Here is a 22469-nt window from a genome sequence, read left to right on the forward strand (position 1 = left end):
TATATATATATATATCTATCTAAATATATGTATATATATATATATATTTATATATATATATATATAGTAGAGAAAACCAGAGAAGTAATATATGACTCATAATTGACAAGTAAGGAGTAATGTTTTAGAAAATACTCTTTACTCCTTATTTGTCAATTATTTCTCTTGTTTTTCTCTAATAATATTTTCTTTTGGAGTAACGTGGATTTCCTTTATAATATATATATATATATATATATATATATATATGTATATACTTTGCTGATGAATATAATAGAGTTGCTTTCATGTAGTTAAAATGAAATTCTTCACATTGTTTTAATAGCTATAGCACCGAACCGGAGAGCCGGGGTCTCTTCGATCGTCCTTCATTCTTACTTTACTTGACTTAAAAAAACCATGATGTTAAAGAAAATGTTCTGGTTGGACGTGATCCGGTTTGCTCAACACGTCGGAACCAGCCAGCCCCCAGTCGGGGGGGGGGGCGGGGTATTCGGAGCCTTGGTTCAATGTACCTCCTTAAACGACTCTTGCTACACCTCTGTACTTAACATCTAAGCTTGAACTCTATGAACAATCCCAAGAATCCATTTTCTGTGTTCATTCATGAAATCTGCTTGTAGCTTTTCTAATAGAATAATAAACGCTCATTAATATTTATAATCAACCCAATATTTATTCGGTTTTATTTAAGTTTAGTCGATATTGGCCACGTGTTATCCAAACAAATATTTATTCTGTGGCTTTTCTAGTAATACCGGATCTCATTGGTATAATAGAACACGTGAATAACTTCAGTTTAAGAATGCACATGATGTTTACACACTCAGTATATATATATATCATATGGTTGCCGTGGAGATGTCATGTCAGTTGGCGCGCAGACTCGATAACCTATAGGCTACATGGACTTGTATGTCTTTTGGCTAAGATTGCGTGTAGTATCGATTCCCTTTCTAAATAACTCGTGATACACATTTTGATCTAATATCGTCATGATCATAAGGTTGCAGTCTCGATGTAAAGGAGACTGCAGGAGCTGAGAGTGGAAATTCGTCTTGGTTTTGTGCCCAGGCGCTATATCTTGGGTGACTTTTCTTACAAAGTATTAATCTAAGTAGGATAAAACATAGCAAACTGTATATCAACTAAAGATCCTGTGTAAGAGAATGTGTTGTAAAAGTAAGTTAACCTGACGTTTCGATCCTAGCAGGATCTTCTTCAGAGGCTAAAAAAAAGAAGAGTATTAATCTGTAGGGAAGCTTGTGGGGATCGGCATTAGTGAAAGTAAAACACAGGGATGTGACGAGGTAGTAGTGTTGGGCAACAGTGGTTAGATGGTCGCCATTTTGAATGACCTATACTCCCCCCCCCGTCCCCTTTTGTGTCTCGGAGGAGAATCAGTACTGACAACATGTGAGACTTACCTCAGAATCGTCGCTATTTCTTCAGTTAATTTTTCCTGGAGAGGGGCATAGATAATAGCTATATAGGTGTGAGCGTCTGGTTTCCAACAACCCTTCCCCCTTTCCGACCCACACCTCTGCCTCTGTGAACACTGTGCGCAACCACCATTTTATGTCATGGGAGACTAAAATGTTACGTCGTCTGAGGGAGGAGTCTTTGACAAATTTTGGTAGAATATATAGGGTGCTTGGATGCAAAAATCCGGGTGCTATATACGTTGAAACAATGTTGAATAATTTGTGACTGTTTATAGGTTGTACCGCACCTACGAGTCCTATTCGTATGCATATGTATATATAACGCGTTGCTACCACCAAATACATATCATAAATAATTAATAGGAATATATGGTCGTGCAAATGCAAAGGAAGGGGGGGGGGGGTTGAATGGCATCTAATCATATGAGAATGACTAAGAATGGAGTATTTTCGTTCAGTTCAACGCGAAAATAGAATTTGTATTACTTTTGATGCTGTTTCGTTGTCTCATAGCATTTTCAAAAAGAAGTTGTTTTTTGTCTTAATTTTTACTTTATTTCGATGCATATTACATGGCAGGTATAAGTTAAGCCGCCACAAATTAATATACCAGTGTGACTCACTCACGTGTAAACTGGATTACTTATTGTAAATTAGACTAATTGTCTTTGTTTTCGCGGGTATTCCACTTCCTGCCTATATGCTTAATCCCTCGGCGAAACTCAACTTCTCAGAAATTGCGACATTTCGAGTGTCACAATAAAATAGGCCACGTAAAAATTAATCCCTTGACGCTTCGACATGTATATAACAATGTAGATAGCTTATTGGTATAGGGAAAAAAAGGAAGTAAAGCGATTTTACAAAGATGTAAATTACTTACTAAATTTTAGATATAGAGTGGAATTTAATAGCTACGGCAAATATTACTTAAGTAAATATACGTATATGGAGTTATTTGTAAGTACTCATCGATTTAGGGTTGAGATATCCACAAAGAAAAGGGAAGGGGGGGAGGGGGATTAGGGCACATCTACTTCCAAGTTTTGTTCAACGTCCCGCGCAAAAATATAGTAACATGAAATGTTAAACGAAGATTAGGCCTAACCACTGTACAGTATGACCTTTTGTTTTGAAAATAATACTAAAATCTGGAGTGTTTTAAACTCCAGAATTAGATTTATTTGATCTATCTGTGGTTTGATTGCTTTGACTATAGACTTCAGCACCGTTTGCTCATACATAACGAGCCTTGATTCTGACCAAAGCTTTGTAAGAAAATCATAGCTTAGACCTATATAGACTTAGACCTTATTAAATTCGAATCATATTTTCGATTTTTCTTTATTTGGTACTAACATGTTAAATCCTATCATCACGCCATTTCGTTGGCTTGACTTATTATTATTATTTTGAATTTCCGCTTTGCTTCTTGTATGTAGGTATAATATTCAATTAATTTGAAAGGTACTTGTGGGGAGGGGAGGGGCGACGGAGTTTGTATTTTTACAATACAATCAAAACACTGTAATCATTAGACATACTTTAAAATATTTATATATGGTGAAGACATGTAATTTGAAATGAAAAATATTTTAACCTCATGAACTGCATCGTTATAATAATATTTTGCCACAGAATAAACAATTCCAGCTCAATGATGATAAATACTATAGATTTGTGGGAAGAATAAATGCCTTTCGCATTCGTTTGATGACCCACGAATAGACTAAAGAACTATAGTAAAGCATCTCTCGGTCAATTTCGTTCGTCCTTGTAACCCCGGGGACACCTACGTCACCAGATTCCTTTTGTTTTGAAGTCTTCATGTTTCCTTACACTGTATCTTATGCCATATTTCCCGGCGCCTACCCCCCCCCCACCACTGCACCCCTTAATCGGCTCTGGGTCTGCGACCCTCTCTCTCGTCTGGTTTCCCTTATAATCCCCAATTACCTCTAAAGGTAGGCTAACACTCTACGCGTATAGTATTCGTCTTAGTAACTTCTCTCTCCTGTTGCTGTTGGACAGTTTAAAGAAAGAGACATAAAGAGAAAAGTTCTCAACATAAACATTTCGCAAAAGGGTCGATTTGTAGAGCAGATTTGGCACAAATCTGTACTATGATATAGAGACCATACCATTATTACAGTAATGTGTAAGTCCGCCTGGAATTTGGTTAACCCATCGTCGTAAAACAGTCCTAATTTCGACCTAATGTGGTGACTTTTTTTATGGCATGGGTGCAGTGTTCATCATTCCTTCTTATGTTATGGATGTTGAAGAGGATGAAATTAAGCTTCTTTTGTTCGTAACACCACAAAGCATCTGGCAACGGTTGAAACTTTCGACACCCCATGTTAAGCACTAGAACTGCAGGTACCAGTAGCGAATAAAACACCTGCGGCACTAGTACTTAGAATAGAGCGAACGAAACGTGGGAGATGAAATTTGCTAACTTCGACTTGATATCTGTTCGGCTCCTGATTATTATCCTGCAATGTCATTGGGTTGGCTAGATCTGCGTAAAATTCTAAATAAGAGAGAGAGAGAGAGAGAGAGAGAGATATTGAGAGCATCAGTTGGAAAGAGAGACAGAGATAGAAGATGGATAGAAAGTCGAACAAAACACATAGTTTCGTTTTACAAATGTATAGTATTGAATATTCAAAAGAAAGTTATGGATCATTGAATTATAATTTTGCGTATATAGCAAAATCATGTGTACTAACAAAACTTCCTTTCTCGTCGAAACACAAACAAACATACATACATACACCATACAAATATACATACAAAACGTTTGTGGGTATGCCGGTACTGACATATGCATCGTATTGCAGTGTCTCTAACTATAAGTGTAGTACTGTTTATAAGGCACCGCAAATAATTTGAATGTCTATAATTGCCGACTTTGGACTACCATGCATATAAGCCATGTTTTCTAGTGAACCGTACATATTACGCATGCGCATTTCTCCCTTTTTTCGACTCCTAGACGGCATGCAGCAACTTTCATAAGGGAAAGAAAAGAAAACTAATAGTTAAAAATTCTGTTCATAATTAATGCATTTTGTTTTTATTCTCTTTCCAAATATCAACCTTTCTTCTTTTTGGCGACAGCTGCACGGGTGTCGATTCAATATACTCAACCGCTTTTATCAGATAAGAAAAAAATAAATCACCATAATTTTCGTTCAAACCTTGTTTTTTTTGTTATCAAATAATTATGTAAATCTACCAAAAAAATTGTTTTATATATGTTGTGCCACGTTGCACTTTTAAGCATTTGTATGGTAGAAATAAAATAGTTTTTTTTTTTTAGGATTTTATTTTTTACCATGGCTTGATGAGACCTTCGTGTTACTGTTCGAAAATACCAGTAGATTAAAGATGATTATCGAAGCGAATAGATATGAGAAATAACAACGAACGGTGACTAAGCACTCTGTCGCCATACGTTGATGAAAATGCGGGTATGTTTGTAAACCAGACTAAAAACGAAAGAAAATCGTCAACTAGTTACGATGGATTTAGAAACCGCTAAAACAGAACCCGTGACTACATATTATAGGTAAAAGGCACCCTAGTAGCCATAGCATGGAAATGAATGTGGTGTATAGTGAACGATAGTATATTGGAGGGGAGCTGGTAGGGGGTGGGGTGGGGGATCCGAGGAAGATAATACAGAAATATCGAGGTCCTTCATAAGCATAATATGTTTCAGTTTTATATACTTTATGTGGAGAGTCGGGATGGGGGAGGCGCTGTAGGCAGAGTGTCAGATTTGAATGAAAACAGTGAAAAAAAATGTTTGACATCGTTTTAGCTAGCTCCATCGAGTTAGAAAATGGATGAAGGTCTTTAAATCTAAGCATTTAAGTAGATAATTATTACCTTGTATTTTCTCCAGCAGATCGCATTGGAATCATGATCGGCCACGTAACTGAAGAATAGATCAGATTACATATTTTGTTTGCCTACTTAATACAAAACACTTGATACATATCATAACATTTTATTACCTTAGCTATATCTTTGTGAACGTCATTTGATCTTTTGCCAGTCTCTATTGCAGGGAAGTTGATTTGATGCATACCTTATGATTCTTAAATTTTTTTTAGTTTTGTCTTTTGGGTTATAGTTCAAAGTTCAACAATGCATCATCATTGGTCTAATGAGTCATATGAGGCAACTATAAAAAAAAAAAAAGACTTGAAATAGCTAACAAAGATCGTCTTCCATCTGGAAGATTATCACGTGCTTAATGTACCTTGACACACACACACTTTATGATTTACAGTCTTTTTATTTTTCGCTGTAATGGAGAAAGTGTTTTGAAAATGCTGAATATAAATGATTTGAACTTCTTTATTACATGAACTTATTATGGTATTGGTTTCTGTGGCAACACTGTTAACACCGGAAACTATACGGTATGAATAGAAAAACAAAGAAAAAGATTAAACGGTTTCCGATCCTACCCCCTCCCCCGCCCCGCCCCGCCCCTCCCACCTGCCCACTCTTCTCATTGGAACGCATTATCGTTCTAATATTAAAACCTTTGGATAAATGTATGTCGTATTTTCGTTGCATAAAAGCCATCAAAAGAGAGAAAAAATATACTCGAGAGAAAAAGGGCGATCATTTGCCTATTGTTTGTAATATAGGCAAAAAAAAGTACACGAAGTATAGTTGTATCCTGCAACAATTAGTACATTCATGTACGTATAGTAAAATTTGAGCTCACAGACATTTATATATATATATATATATGCAAGCGGAATATGTAGGCTTTGCTAACCAAACATAATTACATATTGCCTGCAAACAGCAATTTCACAGACTTTCTAGATATTTTGTTGTAAACCGTATCTTTAATGACTCGTGTGAAGAGCACAGAGGTTGTAAAATTGCCCATAATTATTGCTAATTATCGTATTTTGCGACAGCAATCAACAGACGGAGGAGGGAGGGAGATTAAAACAAAAAAACGCGCGAGAACCATATATGCGTTGAAGCGATAAAAAGATGTATATTCTGAAAGTATTCTCGTTTTTCTCCACAAATCGATTAATCATGTCTATAGTTGAACCACACAGAGATGATTCGCTCTTAATTACTGGTAACAGATATGAACTGATCTCAATTTGCGACTTTTTTTTTTAAATTTTTGTTTTGAATTAGTTTCTCTTCAGTAATTTTAATACTTGTTTGTGTTATAGAATGGACAATGTATATACCAAGTATATTTCACGTTGTGGGGAATGTGTATATTGGTCAATATGCAGACTATGCACTTATGAGACCGTGACTATAACTACTAGGAGGAATGGGTCGAAATATATACATGCAGATAGTTAATTACAAACTTCATTTGCCTACAGTTCACGGCTGTAAACATGATACGGAAAAAACCTGAAAAAAAAATGTCTAAAATGTCCAATTCGACAGGAATCAGTTGCCGCGACCTGTGGGAAGTATAGGTTCGGCCAAGTCCCACTGTCGCTGCCGAAAAGAGTTGTGCGCGCAGTACATGTTTTCAGTAACTTGTGATAGCGAAGGGGAGGGGAAAGGAGGGAAGGGGAGGGAGGGGAGGGATGTGAGGAACCTGGCATGCACGTAAGTTTAAGAGTACAATGTTTCCTTTTTTTAAGCGGAATACAGACGAGAAAGGACCACCGTTAACCGCTTAGTTCTTTTTTTTTTGATAGTGTAAACCAGTTAACTGGTTAACTCTTTGGGCGATTAATCGGTTATCCGTAAGCCAAAGTTGCCCCCCCCCCCCGTTACTGGATCTTTTTGCGGAAGATTCAAGTTAAATGTTTTCACTATTATTCACACATAGCATTAACCGAAACAAAAGATATTCAGTGATGCAAAATCCTACACATAAATACTCGTTCCGATCCCAAACTATTTGAAAATCACATCATATTTGAGCTCTTTAGCTCCGCGTATTAACTTAAGTGGCAACACTATTTTTCATACATACACGGGTAAAGTACGTAAACGTAAGAAGATCGCCAGTCTATATGCAGGCATGCGCACTATAACTACCTAAAATGTCCGTAAGACACGTGTACTTCAATTTCAAGGTATCCAAACGTGTATGCTAACTTCAACACATTGATCTTCTTGAACATAATACTCGATGCAGAAACCTAAGCCGAAAAGAACGTTTAACTTCCGTCGTAAAATGAAAAAACCTATATAGCAATTTTAAGAATATGAAAATATCAACAGTTTTGTGCCCAAATATGCCAGAAAGTTGGCAATTAATAGTCATGATCTTGTATAATTGTATGTTTAGACTGATCTGTAGACTAAATAGATTTATAAAATTTACAATATCTCGGAATATTTTACTTAAGTCATAGGCTCACATATGAGTCTGTATATGCCTATAATGTAAATGTTAAATACAATATGATTGCTGCCCGTTAAAACATGCACATATACTGTAATGCATATTTCACTTTAAAAGAATATAAGCTATCCCCATCCAGCCAATTTTATTTTTTCAAATGTTTTAACTAACTGATTACATGGGGTTGTCAACATGGGTATAAAGTTTTTTTACATTTTTATTATTCATTTCTCGTACAAGCGTACCGTAATGCATAATATTAATTTTTATAATTTAAACGTATTTTGCTGAAGAAAGTTCTTAGGCCTGTTAGGCCACATCACTAATACAAACATACTCTGGCGGCTGTTTAGTTCTAACAGTCTCCGATTTGAAGGCAATGTATACACTATAACACAAACATATACACTACGTAGTACTATGCCATATTTACATATGAAAAAATATAACTACCATTTGACTTATTCTGAAGCATAGAAAACCGTGAAATGTAGGCTAAATGTTACATTTTATCTCACGTAGTAGAAACAAATATGTAGATTATATTGGGAGGGGGGGGGGGGGAGCGGGTTGGGCGGGTAAGGTTAAGTAAGAAGGAAAGTGTTTTTAAAAAAAAACAAGAGTGAAATAACTCAAAAAGATCTAGCTTTCACAAATTTAAATTTACACCTAGGCTATAAATTGGGAATAAATGAGCATAACAGAATAGGTTAACTTACCACAGCGGCTGGTATGTGTGTTGGCTTTTATTCAGTTGCGCCTTTAAATTTCAGTGCTTGTCCAAGGCTAAAACTTTCGATGAAAATGAGGTAAAAAAACACAAAAAATTGGGTGTCACCTTGCATGCTATGGTATTTTTTTTCGGTAACATATGTTCTCGTCTGGTATGAAGCCATCTGCTTCCAATCTCGAACCATCGGTGAAATATATACCGATGTTTAAACCGAGGAGAGATAACCATATACCAGTAGAAGTTGGACGTATACTGCCGTAGACTTCTTATCTTTGATTTGAAATGATGATGATGATGGTGGTGGTTGCTACCCATAGCCACCGAAGCGTAGGCCTCTGATGTGGTAATTAGCGAACACGCTACAACGGCATACAAAAAAAGACGCGCGTCCTGTTGTATGAGCGTGTAAGCAGCTTTGCTTGCATGCATTATGGCAGTTTGATTAATTCCGGCGTTCGGAGGCAGAATAATTTTAGTGCGGGTATAAAGGAAAATTTCAAACTTATTTTGAAGGGTATAGTGTAGGAAACCTTAATTAAAATGTAGGCTTTAGTTTTCTAATATATAGTAAGTATTGGCGTAGTATTGAAGAGGACAATTACTTGTGTTTCATACACAATCTTGGTTTGCTTTGTAAGAACAACTAGGGACAAAGGGGGTGAGGGGGGGGGGACGGGGGATATATATAGAAAACAAGATGAAACACTATAGCATTTGGATTGCGATACACTCTTTTCAAGTACACAGTGTAACTTGAAAACTATACATTGCATATATTTATAATGTAATGAATATAATATATATATATATATATAAATAAATATATATATATAGATATATATATATATATACATAGATATATATATATATGCATGGTATTTGTCATGTCATGGTATTTTTAAGAGCATTAAAGAGCATTTAAGAGCTATGTGTCAAAAATATAGTCAAACAAGCCAGGATTAAGAATGTGACGTAATTCAGTACATGATACCAGCTATTTATCCATACAGCAGTATCAGCAGTATCAGTATCAAGTATCATAGGCTATAAATATACCAAAATCACTTAGAATGTCCACGTATAAGTCGGTAGATTGATTTTTTATCAAAATTCGTAAATATTTATTTAGCACAAACTTGCGTTTAGACCTCCGAAATCACCATTTGACGTCTAAACTTTTGTTTTTGTATCCTCGCGGAGGACCAAAGACACACTACCCCCTCCCCTACACAAAAGTCGCATTCAGCGACCACACAGCCACACCCCTCTTTTTGATCTACCTACATCTTGTCTGTAAAATTTCATAGACCTACCAAAATCATTCGTTGGAAAATTGGAAATCCCCTCCCCCCCCCCTCCACCCCGACACATAAGCACATGCAAACACATTTGAAATCGCGTTCACGTCACTGCGGATAAACAGAAATTATTATTGTAGACTTAATTATGACATTTACGGCAGCAGTGGTATAGTTTTTGCAAAACATAGCCGTTATCTCGTGGAGGTGAATTTTTTGGCGTTCCATGTATAGGCTTATCCTACAAGTAACACTTATTATGTAATATTTGCGCCTATCATAAAAGCGACGATGAACAAGAAAAGTCATGTATTTTCTCGAGGTTCAGGAACCACGTGTTACGACATTTTTGTAAAAGTAGCAGACAAAGGGCCCAATTAGTCTGCACTATTATAAATATATATACTCTAACATACACCATATCTGACTTACCCATTAATCATTGTAAACGAACAGTATACTACTACTAAAAAAAAAAAAAATGCGGGAAAGAGACATGTTTCTGTATAGACTTTGTGGCTCATTATTATATTTAAGAAATGATATCGTCATTTAAATTGAAAACGTTTAAATATTTGATCAAACAAATGAGCGGGTCGATTTCGTCGAAGTTATTCAGTCCTTTGCTTTCCGTTTCAATTAACTTTGTCATAAAGTTTTATTAATTAATGTTAAAGTAACAGGGTAGTTAAATGATAGTTTTAAACTTGAATCAACTATAAGTCTTGTTGGCCAAAAAGCATTGAAATGTATATACAAAAAAAATATTAAAAAAAATGCTACAGCGAACTTGCTTATTTCAAAATAGAGAAGAAAAAGTGATTGATTCAAATCTATATGAGTTACTTATACATTGTGTAGGCTCCGGAAAATTGTTTCACACGTAAGTTGGGTGAGTAGCATAATTTGCGTTTTGATATTATCTATATTTACAGAAAATTTACGTATTACATGCATGACTATAGCCTGAATTACCATCGAAGGGGCAGGTAGTGCTATAAACATAAAAAATAAAAGAATGTAGAAAAATCCAATGGGCTTCAAATTATACATCATGCCAATATACAGTTTAATATATAGTCTTAACAGATATTCCGGCGGTTGAAGTTAATTCCGTAGCAAAATTCCTGAAAAGTTTCTACAACTTTAGGTCAAACCATATCCACATAGCATTTACTTATCGCGAAGATTTTTTGGGTGAGACCATTTTGCGATTGCATCTGGCAACAGAGAAGAATGAATGATGTCATCACAGCAATTTAGTGGAAATGTCTTTGTGTTTTTTTTTTTATTGTTGTAATATTTAAGTCAATTATCCAAAGAGGTAAATAAAATTTTCAACAAAAAAACAAAATGAAGAAAAGTTGCTTTGGGTGAAATTGGAACTTCGCGTGACGGAGGTTATTAAAAGTTCAAAAGGTCAAAGGTCAAACTAAGTAATCAATCTTGAGACAAGAAACAAATAATAACAATTTTGTGGATTTTTTTTTTGCATTGATTAAGTTCAAGATAAGTGTTACATTTGGCTGCCACTGAAAGATCTCTTTTAAAACTTTATATAAAGAGGGAGCCATCAACTTCCTGCTACCGAACGTGATTAGTCATTAACCGGAACAAAGCCAGGTAGAAATACTGGCATGTATCAATCAAACTAAGGCTATAGAGGGACACAGGACAAAGGGATGGACCATGCATGATGTCTTTGTAGTATCGTACCCATTCTGCTATCTCATGTCGTTCAGACATCTTGCGGTGACCGCGCTCACGTATTTTTATACCATATACGGGTACCTTCTTCACGTGACGAATACGCGTGCATAGGACTATGTAAAGTATAGGCCAACAATAGGCTTCGGCCTTTGTTGGACGATAAACTTCATCTCATTATAGCCCGAATGAGTGATTGAAAGTGTATTTAGGAGGAGAACAACTCGCAAAGCTAACTTTAACAACTCCAAGGGCATCCGACGATGTAGAATTCAATTGAATTAAATGACAAATAAGAATTACATATGTAGTCTATATATATCATTCTCATGCATGGTTGATTTATATTGCTAATAAGACCACGTTGTCTTTAAACGATGAACCTAGGCTTAGTTTTAGTTGTGATATTTCTTAGTTCAAGAGGTAAGACAAAATTAAGCGCATGTAATGGTTTGCATAACTGCTTTTTTTTATTTCCAGTTTTCAAGATATATCCAACTTTAAAATATGCTAAAATCTTGGAATGATCCCTTTAAGGCTTAATTAACGATGACGTCGGCTCCTCGGTATACAGGTTTAAAATCTTAATATTAGTCCATTTTTAATAAATTGTAATTATACAACCAATCCGAGTTCTTTCTACTTCATATTAACATCAGACGACCCTCTTAAATGACTTTCAATACCGTTTTGTCTTGACAAATTGTTAACGCATTGTATATGTCATTGAAGGGAAGTGAAGGTTTTAGGTTTTTCCAAAGTTGAGGTTGATGTTTTAGTCTGGGGAACTGACCTTTAACTGTGTTGGTTTTAAACTACAAAGTCCAGTCACTTCAATTGATGAACCTCGGCTGTTTTAAGATTATTTATTTAAACAAAAATTACAAGTTTTATAGAAATACTAATGGACTAATAGCAGTGTTTCTCATCAGTGTACAACATATACAACTAATGTCATAGTCCAATGAGTGGTAATTGCGACCCCACCCGCCGTCCTTTTCAGTAAACAACTTTTAATGTTTAATATTAATAAGAAATATAATAAATTTTCATCTTAAAACTACTTAGAAAATAATAAGGAATAATAAAGTTGTAGATGAAAACATAGTTATAGTTCCTTCTATTGTACAATAGGATTGATGAAAATAAAGGAATTAAAGAAACATGAAATTAATATATTATATAATATATTTGAAAGATAATGTACCACGAGTCTTTCATTTTTGATGAATATTATTGCCCTAATATATGAAACATAACTGTTGAAGTTGCTCAAATATATCTTAAATTATAGGCCTATTTATATAAAAAAAAAGTTAGAAAGTTAGAAATAAAATTATAGCGCCTTTTTCAATCGTCTTTCTCTTTACTCAGATTTCAATTTAAGATATAAAATGTAACATCACTTTCTTCTTTAAATTTGATCAGAAGAGTGAAAATAAATCAATATAGTTTTGTATAAATATAGTCAGTAGTTGGAAATTGTTTAATTTTTTTTTGATAAGCAATTAACATAGGCCGCCAGAAGTTATCAGCACTACCACGTATCTAAACAATTAAAACAAGAACAACAAAACAAAACAAATATACAAGCAAACAAACAGAGACATCAAGTGAAGTCTGCGGATGTTTGTAAACGTCATGGAATGCATTCTTCTCTTGTTGATGCGAACTTTGGCTTCTTTTTAAACATATCATGTAGTGGGCGCCCTTCAGATGAAAATTTCACAAGTTACCGCTGTGATCGCAACAAGGGGCACGTGTGTCAAATCATAAAGCGCCCATTGTAACGGTCACATAGGCAAAATGAGTCAATTTTGACGGCGTTTTCGCAATGTCGATCTGAGTGGTAATATGCCTATACGTCCGCGGCTAAATTATGTCTTTCGACAATTTTGATCATGTCAGCTCGCCCGTTTCGAGGTACTGTATTTGATTACTATTTCTGTTCGTCTCCACCTGGAGCTTCCTCTCTTCCGTAGCATAACCGAATTCGTCCATTCACTATGATGCGGCTCGCTATTTAGTTTGATGATATTTCGCTCAGTTACGGATGCGTCATTAAATGCGTACGGATGTTAGTAGTTTCAACCTCATTTCCTTTAAAGTATAGGCTCACAGAATACATACGTATACTGTTTTATCCTATCATAAACCTATATCCTCTGTGTGTATATGTCAATTTTTTATTAGTTAGTACGATGGTCATGTTAATATTGAAAGACGTCTTTTTACGGAAATATAATTTTAGGGCATTCTTTTCCTAATATTGTTACTGCCACCAAATGAAGGGAGGTGTTAGAGATAGCAAAAAACAAAAAAACAAACAAAAATGAAGTAATGGGCCTCTGGTGCTATGTGCGTTGCCGCCTGTAAACTTGGTGTTAACACGTCCCTGCTATAACACTAAAGGGCATGTATATGGTTCGAACAAGCGATTGCAGAGAAACTCCTTATAAAATTAAACAGGAGAGAACATTCTGGCATCGGGCATCACAAAGTAGCCTATCACAGTATCCAATAACCTTAGCAACAGTTTAACCTGCACAAGTTCAACGTCATCAATCAAGACCACTAGTTACGCTTATGGAACGCCATCAAGGTCATATGGCGTCTTTGTATGATTATGCCTTCTTCAAACAACTTATTTAGTAAACGATATGTGAAAGAGAATGATTTGCCGGAGGCATTCCTTGTTACTCTAAGGTACTTTGATTATCGCCATGTTTACTTGAAAGACGACAATTTGCTCACCATACGTCATAGTTACTTGAAAACAAAGACTTTAAATTGCGTTGAGGAAAGTTGCTGTAAAACTTTCTCAATAATCGAATCTTACAAAGCCTTGATAGTGAGAGTTAGCAAGTGACTGAAAAAAAATGGCTTCACTATAATTACTGTTTCGAGAACGAATATTGAATTGGCACATCGTGTTTCACAAACAGATGGTATTGGTATACCATTTAATTTGTTCAACATGCGTAGGCCTATGTACACCGGGTATATTTGCTGTTTTCTTCTCGCTGGTTGGAAGGTATATAGCAAAATTCCATTTTCACGTTACATCCTTTAATCTTCCCGACCTTATATATACTCCGCAACAGCAAATTGCGTTTAATAACTGACGTGTGTTTTGCATGGCTTTCCTGTTCCGTTATATATATATATCTACATATACACTGTCGTACAGATGTCGAAAAGCAAGTTGCCGCAGTAATTAACATAGTATTTCCCTAGGCGTGTTAAGTCTTTGTTAACTTGTTTGCAGTACTTGTTAACTTGTTTGCAGCAAATCCTCCAAAATAGCTTAAACTGTTTCTGTCTGAAATTATTTTGCTCAGTAGGGTTTTTCTGATATTGTTTCTTCTAGTATTATCCCATCATAAATAGAAACAAGCATAACAACCAAAGGCGTCGACCGTAATTTGTCTTTTAAACCCAACTTGATACTGTTTGGAAAACGATTGGTTGATTGACCTTTTGGAAATTGATACAAACAAAGCACGACCAAGATGCATAATCTCAACGATATCCCAAGTTCAGGAAAACAAATATATATGTTATATATGTATATGTATATATATATATATATATATATATATATATATATATATATATTCTGGATTTTCCAACTCATTACGATTTCAATTATATATATATATTCATTTGCCTTTGTCGTTTACCTCCATTTCATTAACAAAGTCTGTTCAGAGTATCTTTTTCGAGATCCGGCTTTAGGAATCACAAATGATTTCGAGTTAATTAGAATCATGTTTGATCTATAGAGTAAGGCAAATATGTCACCAAAAACAGAACTATATTGTTCGATACAGGTGACAAACGCCTATAGTGAAATTACGACCTTCCTTACCGGTTTCGAACCTCTGGACAAACAATTAGCGTCCATATCCTATAGTGGTTAGGGTGTCCGCATATAAAGCGGGAGGCCCGGGTTCGAATCCCGGTGGAAGCTGGAAGTTTTTTCACTGTTCTGGATTTTCCTACTCACTACAATTTCAATTATATATACATATATATATATATATATATATAGATATATATATATATATATATCATAAAAAGCATGCAGGATGCAGTTGACGAAATTTAAAAAAAAAACTGAAAGAAATATGACTATTTTATTGGTATTAAACGCAGACCCTATATATGCAAAAACCCAAAAATGTTACCATTCAAAAGTGGAAACTATTATAAGTATAACTATACTTACTCGTCCATATACAGTGAAAAGACTTCATTGCAACGAAATGCTCCACAACTTATATTACTCCAACGTGGAATAAGACCAAAAACTAGAAATGATTAATGTAGCAAGTGAAAATTTCGAATAAAATGTACTACCAAGATCGATTTCAGTGAACGTTGTGCACTTATTGTAGAAATTATCCGCCTTTTTAATAGAGTTACGGAAACTCCATCTGCTCATACCAGCAAACCTCTACGAGTGAAATAAGTGTACTTGGTGTAAAAGAAATTACTTTAAATTTGGTGGGGATACTATTAGCATCTTAGAAACCACTTGGGTTCTTAACTTGGAGGACCCTCTCGTGTCTCTTCCGTGACTCGTTAGAACTTTGTATAATCGGATTATTATTGCCGGCATGTTTCTAAAAAGCAAATCTAATCAGCCTTACAAGGGCCATGTTATAGCGTCACGATTTTGGTCAGATCTTCAAGTTTTTTTTCGCGGAATACAACATGCAGGTAGCAATTCTGTAATGTATATCTCTACATGTAGTCTATATATGATAGATACTGTATATATATATATTAATATATATATATATATATATATATATATATATATATATATATACACTCACATTATTGCCATTGAAGTAGATATAATGAAAAAAAAAAAGTATACCAAACCGAGTGTCCTCGTGCCCATTTCAAAGAAGGCCAAGAGTGACTATTTTGATTGACTCGATGCTATAATGACTGAATGTTTAACAAAGGTAGTGCTCATTATTTAAATTACTTTGTGTAAGACGGTTAGATGAAATCCTAAGAGGAGTATTTACACCCCTAACGTCCCTCCTCTCTTTGCCCTCCCTCGAATCTCCTCCCCCCCCCCCCCACACACACACAATTTTGATTGTTGCTCGTGTTAGGGCGCACAGCCCCACACCCTCCTCTATAGCCACGGCTCTGGGTATATCAAACATTTGCCCAAATTTTGTTAATTGCTGACGTTTTGTCCAAAATCAAGACTTTACTTAAATTGAAGCCGTGCATTTGAATAAACTTATACAACATCAATTAGAATATGTAAACGTAAATTAGGTTCTATAGCTTTTGCATTATTAATTAAGTTGTGCGTGTACATATGAAAAGTCGTTCAGTTTGCTTATATCAATCGTTGTAATAATATCTGTAAATCCTGGTTGTTTCAGCAAATTCAATATTTTTTTCATCATTGAATTTTTAGTAATTGTATAGAATCAAGAAAATGTCTTGCAGCTTAGAGCGGGCGTTTTGAGCCTGCTGGCTTACAGACGGACCGATTGACTGATTGAAAGACTAACTGATTGAATAAACGAAGGAACAAAGGAATGAAGGAATGTAGGAGTAAACGAACGAACGAAAAAATGAATGAACGAACGAACGAACGAACGAACGAACGAACGAACGAACGAACGAACGAACGAACGAACGAACGAACGAACGGACGGACGGACGGACGGACGGACGGACGAACGGCCGGCCGGACGGACGGACGGACGGACGGACGAACGGACGGACGGTCGTACGGACGAACGGACGGACGGACGGACGGACGAATGGATAAATGTACGTTTAGCAAAATTGCTGACCCTTCAAGCGCAACACGCTGCTTTCTTTATCTTCTTCGAAGCAGATTTACAAATAAATGAACCGGTACTGACTTATTGTTTTCCTTCTCAAGTATCTGCTTTCTTTATTAAGTCAAGGGTCACATTGCCAGCAACAAATGTGTGCAACATTGCATTGCCCGTATGTATAAGAGGAAGCTGACCTGGTCATCATTACTAGTCTATATAATAGAGATACTTGTCACGAACCACTTCCGAAAACAGCTAAGAAAAAATCCTATTCCATTTTCCAAATAGGAATCACAGTTTTGATGTTTCAGCTTATACAAGGACGAAGACTTTAGCAAGTCTTAAGTATGACATCACAAAGCCAAATATATAGTCTTAGATTTTCGGGTTTCCTTATTAATTCTTTTTCTTTTGTTCTGTCTTATAAATGAGGGTTTTCGGTTTTTATAAAATAGAGAAGCTTGCTATATGATCTAACCATGGAGGTATTACCAAGGTAATTCTTCCACGAATTTATCATGCACCGACAGTCACGATGATTCTTGGCGGTCCTCTGACGTTTGTTTGAAAGATCGACCTTTCAGAGTTTGCACACAAAAAAAGGAAAAGTTTTTCTTCAATTGTTGAGGAAGGTTTTTTCATCGTAAAGCTCTTGTTTGTATAAGCTAAAATATGATCTTCATGGATGTGTTTCTCATTTCATGACGATAAATATGGTTTTCATACTTCCAGCGATCAATGATAATTCACCGAAAAAATATGATAGGACCTTTCTGAATATTTCATTGAAAGTAATTTCAGGGTAGATTCATCTTAAGCTTTTTACACTTTCTGCTTAACGGTCATTATTTTTTAATGAAAGCGTGCTGAAAGTTTGCTTAATTACATCAAGAAGTACATTTGTCACTGCTCTGCATGGTATTCCAAATTAAATATATATATATATAGGCTATATATATATATATAGGCTATATATATATATAGCCTATATATATAGCCTATATATATATATATATATAGCCTATATATTTATATATGTATATATATATAAATATATATATATATAGGCTATATTAATATTAGTTATATATATATATATACACTAGTTATATATATATATATATATATATATATATATATATATATATATATATATATAGGCTATTTATATAATATTCTCCGATTATTAAAAAACATAATAATGAAAAAAAAAACGATTGAAGAGTAAAATATCACAGTGATGGACACTGCTTAGGGATTGAACTTTCGTTGACCATTATTTGAATTGGATTGTGGATAAATGGATACTGATGACCTAAAATGGCGGACAAAACCACTACATTCTTACCTCCTTGTATTGAAACATGTACGTATATGCCCACATATAATATATTTCCATATCGCAGCCATATACCATCTTTCTCTCATGCATAAGTCTTTGTGTGCAGCTGTTTAATATAGCATATGGCAAATATTATATACTATATAGCCCGCCTATGCACTGCGGAACCGATACCGTTTTATCACTTATTAGTATAAGCTACGGGTATAGCCTAAACTGTAAGCAAAGCGTGGATGTTAGTATATAGTTTTATATTAGAGATCAAATAAGCAGTAAACTACATAATCTATTTATACACAAATGTCCGTACCATTGCAAAACATACAGACGCATGTTTGTGGGCGGCCAAATACATGCATGATTCCACGTGGAACATTACGGCAGTATACCGTGCCATTGTACTTCTCTGTAGAACATTGTTTACCATACGGCCGGCCATAATGTAATTCATGCAGTTGGTTGCAGCAAATACAAACATAGTACACTCTAGGTTAACGCAGGATTGGGGAGAGAAAGAGAGAGCAGGGGAGGGGGGGGGTGGTAAATAAACCCACAAATACTATATGTTTGTCTTGATGGAGGCAAAATACACGATTCCAAATGAAAAAAAATGAGTAATCAATTTTACACTATTTGGGAGACAAAATGCAATTTTTGCTGCGATTTTAGTTACAGCAGGGAGGGGGATTAAATAGATCTAACTTCAGAAATTTACAGAGAAAAACTATAATATTGGCATAGTGTCTGGACCCCTCAGTTGAACTCTTTGTCATTTTCATGTAATTTCAGCCAATTCAGTGGCGTAACGAGCGCTTGGTGAGTGAGGGGGGGGGGGGTGCAGGGGCGGGAAGTTCCTTTAGTTAGAATTTTTGGCCACACCACTTTAGTTATCTCCCACACATTTAAAGAGAATGGAGTTTTGTTAAACGGTCAATTCAAGTAGGGGAAACAATAATAATATTAATAAAAATGATAATAATTTGAAAAAAAAACAGAACCCTACCTTTGCTGAGCTCTGTTAACTAGAATTATCGTCGACATTCCATGCTAGACTTGTATCATTTGCATAGCGCTGTGTTTGATGGTTAAAGTACGATGTTGGACAAAACGTATGTCTATGTGGCTGCCACTTTTTTTGTCACATGGTCAGCTGAAGGCAACCACTTGAATTATTCCCAAAATAATGGAGCGTAGTAAGTTTAGTGCAGAAAATGACCCTCAGAAGTTAACACTCAACATACTTAAAGCGAGTCAAATGCGTGGTTGGAGATAATTAAAATGTCTCGACGGTATAGGATGCTATGTACCGAGTCTAGGGGTTGAAATGTGAAGGTATAGTTACAACCAAACAAAACGCTTTCGTGATTTTGCCTCTGCTTGTCCTTTTTCAGTCTAAATGTATGACTTTTGCACTTACACTTAAATCTCACATACTATCATACACAGGCAGCCTGGTTAGGCTTAAAGTAAAAAAAAAAGTCATTTAAAAAAAAAAGAGTTTAAAAAAAGGCATCTCATTTGCATATATCTTTAACATCCTGTGGGATATTTGAGAGTAAATATATGAATATAGATTTTTAATATAGGCCTATGTACCATAGAGCCCTAACCGTGTGACATAGGCATTTGCGGGGAAGGGGGGGGGGCGGGGTCATCTTATTGAAACTGTCCAGTTTTATAGCTACCGTGTTGATATAAGACTATTGTATCTTTTGTTAAGTTACACTTCCGACTAAGGTACCAGCAAACACTTTGGGAATGCCGGAAATACAAGAAACAAAAAACAAAACAAAGAAACAAGCAAACAAAGAAAGAAGAGGGGTGGGTGGGTGGGTGGGCATGATCGAAAGATAAAGAGTGAGAGAACGGAAACATTAGACTACTTAAAATGTGAAAAAAATTAAAATTTCGATTAATTGTATTTATAGATTTAGAACAAATTGCCGGCAACTCATATCTGTTTAATTTGGCTGAGTATAGCACAACGTAGAATATGATATATTGGCACCGCCTCCTGGGGTGGGGGGGGGGGTGGAGTAACTGGTGTAGTCAGAGGATATTACCCTGTATGGAAGAGCCAGAGGCGAAGCCAGGATTTTATAAAAGAAGGGTCGTGGTCGTTCAAGCCGACTCCCATGTAGAGGGGTCGATGTCGGGGGGGGAGGCACAACATTTTTTTATAATCGTGCATTCTCCGGCGGACTATAAATCAATCAAGCCTAACACCGGGTCAAAATGCTAGGTGGTGCTTTGAGTTCTTGTGTGACGTTGAATGTGGGTGTACACCCCACACACCCCTGGATCCCTACTGAGGACGTCTTGGGCCCAGGGGAGTGAACTTATTCTTCTTCCACTTATATAGATATGTAAAACATTTCAGTGACTGGAAGCTTCCCCCTGACTGAGGCGATGGAGGTTCATGGGATCTGGTCCCCGGCCCGGCGCCGGCCCTACCCTTTGCGTATGTCACACTCCATATATAGATCCATACAGAGTTAAATTGATACATAGGTCCTCTTTGATCCAAGTTCATCAACTGCGCTAGAAGTAGTCATGATTCTAGATTCGTTCAGAGAGTTACAATGGCGTACACTTGAACCATGGTGCTCGTTTGCATCATATAATGCCTATTCAAAACGTTTTTGCTTGATGACCCTAAATTTCACCTTCATAATCCCGGCAATCCTCCAGTTAGAGATGTTGTCGCCTAGGGAAGGGATATACAAATAAATAGTATCACCCTCTCCCTTAACTTTGAGGAATTGAAGTATACTTGATCAACCTTTTTCACACTTTTTTATTTAATCTGAAATATCGTCATGTTTAAAAACCTTTTTTTTTTCTCTTTTTTTTGGAGACCCTTCAATACTTTCTGGCGACCCCCAAAAATGGTCGCGACCCTCCCACTCTGAGCACCAGTGAACTAAGGCATGCTTGTATAGAAAGAATCACTCAAACGGAGGAAGCAACCAGGTCACGAGATTTGTGCAGGGACGAATTGTAAAGGGCGACCTCTCTATCCGTAGCTCATTTCGAAATATTACATTTGTCCCGCCAAAAAAAAAACCTTCAGCTTTAACATATTAAACTATTTACTTCAAGCAAGATGTTTCTCGAGAGCGGGTTCTTTTCATTCGTCTCTTTGGTTTTGTCTAAGTAAGATCCTTGCAGGCTACCCAATGCATGTAAACTGAGGCAATCAGGATGCGTTATATTTTGTTGAAAATCTATGCCCCACACCTCCTCCAACCTCTCGTTCAAGTTTCTCTATTTATCTTTATTCTCAACATTTCTTGTTTGTTTATTATCCCTTGCACAGTTATATATGCTGACATGTTGTTATCTTCAGAAACGATTGATATCGAATAAGAAGGTTAGAAAAAAAAAGATGTAGCTTGTATTGCAAAGGGCTCGCTTGGGCGATGACCCGCACCTACAAAATGTTCGATTCCTTTTCCGTTTCTTATTTCCTCGTTGTTATCATATTTTTAGTTGTCTAGGCTAGTTACATCTGAGGCAGTGACTGTGTTTGTTAACTTACAAAGAAACTAGGGGGGGGGGGGGGCGTAGATCAAATGGTCAGTAGAGCGTTCGCTTCCCATGTGAGAGGTACGGGAGTAGATGCCCCGTATACTTCCATTGTCTTGTTGAAGTTTTTCGATATTGCCCTATTGTTTTTTTGTGTTATGAACCTTGAGCTCTTCCTTTACCTCTGTATATGGTTAACGTGATGATCTTTAGTCTGTGTG

General features: G+C 36.0%; 1 long non-coding RNA gene across 1 annotated transcript; it reads right to left on the reverse strand.

Moving 5' to 3' along the window:
* Positions 1-769: 769 nt before the first annotated feature.
* LOC139967406 (uncharacterized) lies at positions 770-9252 on the reverse strand. Its single transcript, XR_011792985.1, has 3 exons — positions 8535-9252; positions 5343-5391; positions 770-3978 (listed from the first exon to the last, which is right to left on the reverse strand). It is a non-coding gene; the product is annotated as an uncharacterized lncRNA (long non-coding RNA).
* Between the last annotated feature and the right edge of the window lie 13217 nt (positions 9253-22469).

This window comes from Apostichopus japonicus, chromosome 5, assembly GCF_037975245.1.
Source record: "Apostichopus japonicus isolate 1M-3 chromosome 5, ASM3797524v1, whole genome shotgun sequence".
NCBI lineage: Eukaryota > Metazoa > Echinodermata > Holothuroidea > Aspidochirotida > Stichopodidae > Apostichopus > Apostichopus japonicus.